Source organism: Pteropus alecto, unplaced genomic scaffold (assembly GCF_000325575.1).
Source record: "Pteropus alecto unplaced genomic scaffold, ASM32557v1 scaffold11, whole genome shotgun sequence".
Lineage (NCBI taxonomy): Eukaryota > Metazoa > Chordata > Mammalia > Chiroptera > Pteropodidae > Pteropus > Pteropus alecto.
The window spans coordinates 12,092,692-12,101,424 of NW_006431956.1; positions in this window are offsets into that span (position 1 = coordinate 12,092,692).

Consider the following 8,733-nt stretch of genomic DNA (forward strand, 5'->3'; position numbering starts at 1 on the left):
CCCCGACTTCGAGCATCCTCCCAGGTGTTCCTGGTCAGGCTCTCTGGTCCCAAGGACTCAAGAGTGACATCAGCTGTGGACTCTGAGTTAGCTCTCTTGCCTGCAGGGCTCTTTGTTTTGTGGTCTTCACTTAAGCCAACTCACTCCCCAAGTTCCCTGGCCAGCCAGTGCCCCTGGCTTCCCCCTGCGGACCACGGGCTCTGCTCAAGTGTTGCTGGGCCATGCGGCTTCCAGGTGTTCTGGCCAGACTTTCTGGTCAGTGGCCTGGAAACGCACTCGGCAGCGGGCGGGGCCGTGAATGAGTGCCCTGGTTGGGTGGAACCCGAGGGCCTGGTGCACACAGCCTCCAGGTGTTCCTGGCCAGGCTCTCTGGTCCGGAGGGCTCAGGAGCAACATCAGCTGTGGGCAGAGCTATGAAACAGCTCCCAGCCTGCAGACCTGCATTCCACGGAGTTCTCTGGTTGCTGCCACCATCTTGGCTCTGCAGATGAGCAAAGCTGTTGATGGGGACTACTCCTTGGGCACCGCAGGTAGGAACTCGGTCTGCCGAGCCTCTCCTCGCTCCTCCATCACAATCAGAGTCCCAGTGGTTGAGCCCCCCAGGTTCCCCGGTGGTCCCTGTGGAGTGGGACTGGAGTAGGGGTTCCTATAAAGTGACCCACAATGCCAGGGGTAGGGGCTGGGTGTCTGCCATGGGCTCTTTTCCCAGCGGAGGAACTGTAAGCTCAGGGGAGACCCCTCGGCGCGTGGCGCTGAGCTGGCCTGGGGGAAGGGCAGTGCGGTCAGCGAGCAGCCGGCCCTCTTACCCTTTAATGGTTGTCTCGGTCTCTGAGGTGCAGGGGGTGCTTCAACCTCACCCCGTGTTCTAAGATTGTTCCCAGTGGTGTCTTGAGTAGTTGTTAGTTTTCGTTCGTGTACAGTTGTTAGTTAGTTGCAAAGAGCGGGAAGATAACCACAGCGGAGATGAAAGGAAAATAAATTCCAGATGAGAAAATTAATTCTCGCACGCTAATAAAGTCGTACTCATACTTGATAAAGATCAAATTCCTCCTGTTTATATAGTTAGCTTTAACCGGAGGCGTTGAAATGAAAGAAAAATCCAGATCTACTTAGTGGTTCCTGGGTCTCGGTATGTGTCAGAATCACCTGCGGTGCTTTGCCGATGCCCATACTTTATCCTGGGTTTAATTGAATCAGAAGGTACATCTGTGAAATTTGCTCCTGGTAATTAAGAACTGAATAAACAAGGAAAACTGGTTCTAGGTTTTCAACGTTATTAAGGAGAGAATTTTAGGTTCCTGGAAAGACTTCTCTTTTTTTTTTTTTTTAATACACAAATGGAAAATAACTACCTGATTCTGAAACGTCTTGTCTCTTCCAAGGCTAAAGAATGACAGATGACTCATCATTCACTCGTTACTGGTTTTCACACACTCCAAGTAATCTAAACAAAATAACACTTGGCTGTACAATGTTCCGTTTCTTAAAAAATGTGTCACGTGTCTTGGCAGTTTATTTGCATTGGTATCTCGGTGCTTTTGTGGCTAACTACCTGATTCTGAAACGTCTTGTCTCTTCCAAGGCTAAAGAATGACAGATGACTCATCATTCACTCGTTACTGGTTTTCACACACTCCAAGTAATCTAAACAAAATAACACTTGGCTGTACAATGTTCCGTTTCTTAAAAAATGTGTCACGTGTCTTGGCAGTTTATTTGCATTGGTATCTCGGTGCTTTTGTGGCTTCCTGACTCACCTGAGGCTCAGTGTAGCCGAGAGGTACGACCAGCTGAGTGTCCTGGGCTGCTTTGCAATCCCCCATGGTTGCTGATTCCTGCTCTGAGCAGTTTGTGAGCAGCAGCTGCTCCACGTCCACATCTGACGTTTGGAAGGGGGCGCTCTGCGTGGACAGAGGTGTCCCTCAGCTGGTGCCTATCTGGACCTCTGTGCATTAGTCCCGTGGGTGTGAGATCGGTGTTGGGTGGAGAGCAAGCACTGGGCCTGCCAAGAAAAATCAGTCCCCAGGTGGTTTTCTTAAACTTGCTGGCAAGTGGGCAAAAGACCGGAGGGTCACTGTAACTGGACTCTCCCCTGAATGGGGCGGAGAGGCCTGGGATTGTAGGTGAAGGGCGCCCCGTAATGACGTGCAGTTTTGCTTTTAAAAGTAGGGAATAGACTCGTTTTGAATTTTAGAACTCTCAGGGAGACGAATGCCGTTGATCTTAGTTTGTACTTCTCGAAAGCGAAACCGACATGGACAAGACCGTCTTTTTGTATAAATTAAACTAGGCCTTTCAAAATGAAACAGTTGTGAACTTGCGTGAACATTTGGAAGCCGTTATATTTTTCAAATAGTGTTTGCCTTGTGGAAAATACACGCCAACCGTCGTTCACTCTAGTCTCATTCCTCTCCTCGCTGGCGTGAAGAGAAGCATCTTTCATGTTGGTAGCTGAATGTCTACAGTTCTGTGAGGACAGGAGAGAGTCCTGTAAAGTGTGCATCTCCTTCGACTGTGACCTTGGTCACGGCTGGGGTTCGACAGGCCTGTCTGGATGCACGAGACCCTGGGTGAGGCCGTGTCGCGGCCACGTCCGTCCGTGCACCTGTCTGCCCCTCATCTCTCGGGAAGCTTTGGGCTTGCTGTCACACAGCCGCAGGTCGGTGGAGCAGACAGACCGACAGCGTTTCCAGTGTGGACATCCACCTTGGCGTGCTTGTAACACTGTTAGGTGCCAGCATTAACAGACTTTTGAAATTATAAAAACTATGACCACTTTTCAAAAAAAAAATTGAAAACTAGAAAAAAGGAAAGAAAAACCTACCATTACTTCATCACCCTACTGGCAATTTTTATATTAAAGCACATAGAGCTAATTCTCTTATATTTCCTTTTTTCATATGTCCCTTTTTCTACACCATTGAATCGTGGGATACACATAATTTTTGTGGCCTGCTTTTGTCACTTAAATAAAAAGTGACAAACATCTGAAGTATTTTAGAAATCGGATTTCGTGTTTGTTGGGACGCAGTAATCTCCTGGGCCAGACGAGCAGTGTCCCCAAGGCCTGACCCATCGGGTCCTACCTGATGTGTTTCCGTGCTTCATCTTTCGATGAGAACGTGCTCTTCGCTGAGGAAGAGTGTTTTGATGACTCGTTTCTTGGGCCTAGAACTTGAAATCCTCCTCATTTTCAGCCGGTCTTCCAAACGGAAGCCAGCGCTTTGGGCCCAGGCCTCCTCCCGACACCATCACGGGTCTGTTCCCTGGGGTGGGCGGTAGGGGGAGGCCATACGTGTGTCCCAGAGTGGCTGTCACAGCAGGCGCTTTCAGTGGGGGAGGTCTCCAGGAACTGGGGGGAGCATAGGCGATCGCTGAGGCAGCTTGCAGCGCTGTGGGAACCAGGTTTCAGGGAGGAGGGCGCGAGCTTTGCGGGCCCAGAGTAGGTCAGACAAATGCTGTGGGTTTGCGAGAGGGAGGCTCTCGATGACGCTCCGGAGCGCGGTTCTGTCGCCCGTGGTACGAGCTTTGCGGGCCCAGAGTAGGAGGTCGGACAAGTGCTGTGGGTTTGCGAGAGGGAGGCTCTTGATGACGCTCCGGAGCGCGGTTCTGTCGCCCGTGGTCGTGCAGGCAGATCAGCGTGTAAGGAAGGTAACGGGGCGAGACACGTGCAGATTCACAGAACAGGCAGATGGGGACAGGGGACGGGAGGTGGTGTCGTGAGGGCAGATGTGTGTTTTCTAGATCCGGGGTCCGTGAACAGCAGGCTGTACAACCCGTTTCGAGTTACTGCTTCGTCAATGGCACATCCTTCACTGGACGTTCTCAGACCCCGTGAGCCTAAGTGCGGGGCCTAAGTTCGGTTGTCACGTTTCATTCACAGGTGTTATTGACGCTTTCGGTTTCTCTCAGGTGCAGCCAGTTGTAGGCCTTTGCTTAGTGGGTAAGGACGGTCCCACCCTCAGCCCACGTGAGCCACCGCTTGGCTGGCTGCCCTGTGGTACCGTGGGGGACAGTTAGGGAAGCACACGGCTCACCCCGAGGGCCTCCGGGCAGCTGCTGTTCTGTTAAACACATTATGTGCCCCGTCTCGTTCGGTCTTCACAGAACCCTGTCAGCGACGTCTCGTTTCCCCCGATTTATAGATGAGGAGATTGAGGCTCGGAGAGGCTAAGCGGTTACATAGCTGACAAAATGTGAGTTGTGACAAATATGAATAATATCTGAGGCAAGGAAGGTAGGAAAGTGAGCCCCCGCCCACACCCCCAGACCCACCACGGAATGACAGATGGAGGCTGTGGTTCATTTTCGAGCAAGCCTGGCCTTAGCCGCTGTCACAGTCTCCGCGGCCCCCGCCGTCACCGTGCACTCCAGCAAAACCAAGCAGCGTGATTCTCGATCATTCGTGTCCTCTGAGACCTGGGCCTTTCCCGGGCACGACCGGTCACTGGAGGCAGAGCCGGCAATGGCCGGGGCTGTGGTGGGAGTTGCCTTTGGTCCTGCGTTAGTTCCTAGGCGGTAGCCAGCACTGTCCTTCCACCTGCCGTTCCCAGGGGTGTGAGCTGCGTGCGGCTCGGCCCCCGAGCCCCAGAGCAGAGTCGGACTTCAGGGCCGGACGGTGCAAAGAGGACTGGAAAAGCGAAAGAAACCGTGGAGGGACCGGGCACTGAACGAGGCGGCGTGGAGGGCTGGGGGGAGAGGCAGGTTCGGGCCAGACAGAGCAGCGCGTGTTTCAGCCACGTGGAGGCTTTTAGCGGGGAAAGGAGCTAATGGACTCCGGCTGGCTCTGGCCTAGGGATCTGTGTGCACTGTCTGTTTCTCAGCTCTGCGAGTGACTCCAACCTTTAGCTTCCCGGTTAGGGGACCGAGGGAGGAAGATTGCCAAGTCTGTGCTCAGTCCTAGGATGCTAGGGAAGCACCAGGTTCAACAGCAATGGGTGCCGGTGAGGGCGTGGGGCTCGGGAACCAGGTGACCCTCGCCCGGAGGATGCGGGGGGAGTCGAAGTCGCTGGGGTGGGAGCAGGTGACGAAGGAGAGGCTGAAGAAAGGCCTTTGGAGACACCAAGATTTAGGAAGCAGGTGGCAGAGGGACCATCTGCACATGACCCAGGAGAGCTCCCTGCTTTATTGACGGCCACTTCATCCCACAAAGAACTTGAGGCTGCAGAAAGTTGAAAGGTGACACCACCCACCAGTCACCAGGACTGAAGAGGAAACCTGCACGATCAGACTTTGGATCCGTGGTTAGAAAGGCGTTCGCGTGACCTGAAAAGGAGCAGTTTTGGTGGTGTGAGGGGCAGGGGTCAGAGGACGAGGAGGACGTGTCTGTGTTTCCTGGTGACATTGTGTGAAGCCAGTAATGACAGAAGCAACCTCGAGCTTTGCGGCAGTCAATCCCAGCGTCGTGACTATGTTAATGCATTTGGAAGTTTAAAATGAAAGCAAGACATTTACTTTTTTGCTGATCGAGTTAATTTGGTTTCTCTCAAACTCTGATTGACGCATCTGGTGTTTTTTGCTTGGCTCACTTAACAAGCAGACGGATTAATTAGGAGGTTTTGCATGTTTGGCACCGCTGCCGTGCCTGTCACAGCACTCTTTCTGGTTCTCCGGGTCCCCTCCCAGAGCAAGCACAGACAGGTGTTCTCTGCAGCTGAACTGCTCACGTACACAGGAGTCTCTGAACAAAATAAGGTGCACGGTTTCTTTGCAAACTCCTGGCCTCCTAACGGGGGCTCTCCTCCTCGGCTGGACACTGCAGTCATCTGAAAATTTGAATCCTCGGGCAGGTTCTTTCCACCCCGGGGGCCAGCGTAATCGAGGCCTTGGAGTGCGGCTCAGACGTGGGCCAGCCCTGCGTGCAGCCAGGAGGGAGAAGGTGATGGGCTCACAGTCCACCTGGCCTCGCCTGCCCTGGGGGCCCCGCGTGCCCGCGGGCTGCCGTCGAGTCTCTTCCTGCCTCCCACCCTCTTGGGGTCTCCCTCCTCCTGCTCTGGGGAGCTCAGCTGAAGCCTCCAGCTTAGGGAGCCTCACAGAGGGAAATTCCAGTCCTGGGGGCCTTTGTAGTCGCTCCAAGAACTAGCGTGAGAGCCCCCTTCTCCCAGCTGTGAGTCAGGTGGCCTTGTCCTTCATCCCAATGTGAAACTTTGACATTTTAATCACAGACACCAATGCTTAGTCTTGGGTTTTATTGTGGGACCGAGTGCAGCTCTGCTGGCCTCGAGCTCGGCAGGGGCAGGACTGTGACCCCATAAAACACAGCCGGGGCCTCTCACCTGCAGCTCCCACAGCTTCCCACTTCTTAGCTTCTCGAAAGTTCCTTTACTTCTGATCTATGACCTGCGTTTGACCCCTCCATCAGCATAGTCCTCTTTCTCCATTACCGCGGCTCTGTTTTCGGTTTGACTTTGGGAATCCATATCCAACCCAGGACCAGGAGGAAGATACCAAAGGCTCGGGGGACACAGGCCGGGCAGCGTTCTGCCTGTGGCCCTGCCCTCACCCACGGGAGGGCGTCGCGCGTCCTGGCCCTCCTGCAGCTTGCTGCAAGCAGCAGATTTCTTTGCTGCCAGGAGTTGGGTGCAGAGCAGGTGGGGGCATGGGAGCAGACCAGTCTGAGGATTAAAGTGAGTTTGGGTTTATTGTCACTGCCTGTTGTCACAAGTGCCGCCCAGCCCTGCCTTCCCATCCCCCCAACCCCCGCCACCCTCCACCCCAGGCCAGAACCTTCCTTTCCTATTACAGTAACAGACCCAGGCTAAAATTTCCACGTCAAATTCTTAAATTCCAGTTTTAACATAACGGGATGGGTCTCGTTTTAGCTAAAGAGATTTCTAGAGGGATTTCTTAAGCCAAGCGTCTTCGAGGGGAGACGGACGGCAGTCAAGTCTCTTGAGACATCTCTTTACTGCACTAACATCTTCCTTTGCGAAACAGATTGGAACCAAGATTATTTGGGATAAACAATTTGATATTTTATCCTAAATTTTGCAAAATATTTCTTTCTGAGTAATGACAGAAAAGAAAACATGGGAGACTGTTCATTTCCCTTTATGACTTAGGATGTACAAAATTAAAAAAAAAAAAAAAAAGACGCCCTCCCTGCCACTCAAATCTTGGTCAGTTTCTCTTTGTGGAATGAGGGTTTCTTTTTCACCGAAGACGGGCTCAGTGGCGTTGGACCCCGTCAGAACCCGGGAGATACGGGTCGGGGCGGAGCCGCTGTGGGCTGGGCCGGTCATTGCCAGGTACAGGGGGAGGGGAGCGGTCAGCTTCCCTGCAGACCGGTCCACTGTAAGTCCCTTCTGTTCCCACACTGGTTTCTGAAGAGGGAGGCCACAGCGAAGGCCGCGAGGTGGGAGCCGTGCCCGAGGAGCCTCGTCTGGTCTGGGGACCCCTCCTGGAGCAGCCAGGCCAGGGTGCCATTGGCCTCGGGGTGCTGGAAGGAGAGGGGGCCCCACCCTGCGCCCCCTCAGACCTGTGACTGGGGAGGTCTCAGCTCTGGGACAGTCCCCCAGCTTGTGGACGCTGCCTTTGCAGACACTCGTGACTTTCCCCTGGGAATCAGACCGCTAAGGTGGTGTCCCTTTCTCCTCGGACATGAAGCCACTCTTCTTTTTTTTCCCCCTGCCGACCCGAGGGAAAGAACTGTAGCGGCTGTTTTACAGCGTGTTAATTTAGCTCCCCAGTGACTAAAGTCAAGGCTGAAGGCCAAGTAGTTTACTCAGACAGGAGGCTGGGACGTCTGCCAAGACAGTGGGGTGGCTTCCAGGCGGGCCACGCTGTGATCAGAGCCACAGGTGGAGCTGACATGCAGCGCTGCAGGGAGCACGAGGCGGGGTGTTGCTACAAATGGCTGAGAGAGACCCGCTTCTCCGCGTTTGACCCCGACCCAGGCCGCCACCCGCCACCCACCGCCTTTATGGTGTGCAAAGGGCTTTCTTGTGCCTCCTGTGAAGCTGTGGGACTCGAGGAGGAAGCGGGGTGCTCAGAGGTGACCTGCTTCATTCCCATGGACCAGGCAGGATCCCCCAACACCTGCTGATCTGAAGCGAGGTTACACAGGGAGCCCTCAGACCTGAGATGGTGCCACTTGTTTCTCAGCCCGTTCTTTGGAAAATTGGCTTTGTCGTGGGACCATTTGGGGGCAGGGGACTTTAAAATTTAGGTGGGCGATCTAAGTCTGCTTTTACCAAATGACAAACCCTGACTAGCCCACTTAGGTCCCACCGGAAGCCTTGCCTCGCCTCGGCTTCCAGACAAGCCTTCAGACTTGAGGGGACAGAGCGGATAGATGGCCTTGGGTGGGGATGTGGCCGGCCCACGGACACCAGTGGCAGAAAGAGCCAGTTGCAGGAAATCTGGTCGGTATGGGCCCTGGCTCGGGGGTGTCTCTCTGCTTCAGTTTCCCTCGCACGGATGCTCTAGAAGGAGCCGGGTCAGGATCAGCAAACCTCTCCACCCTTGGGGCTTTCTAAGCCAAAAGCGAACAGAAGGAATGCGGAATTTCTTAGCTGCCTGTCCCGCTGGGGGAATTCAGGATCCCCGGGGTCTGCCGTCTTTGAGCAAATCCCTCACAGACAGGTGACCAGACCACGGCCTCTCCAAGGCGGGTGTGGTGAGACAGGCAGAACCCGGGATTGTCCCAGGCACCTCGGGTCATATGATCATCACCCATGCGTGTAGGACATCACAGTTTAAACCATTTAAATTTTAGGAAAAATGTCTGAATGC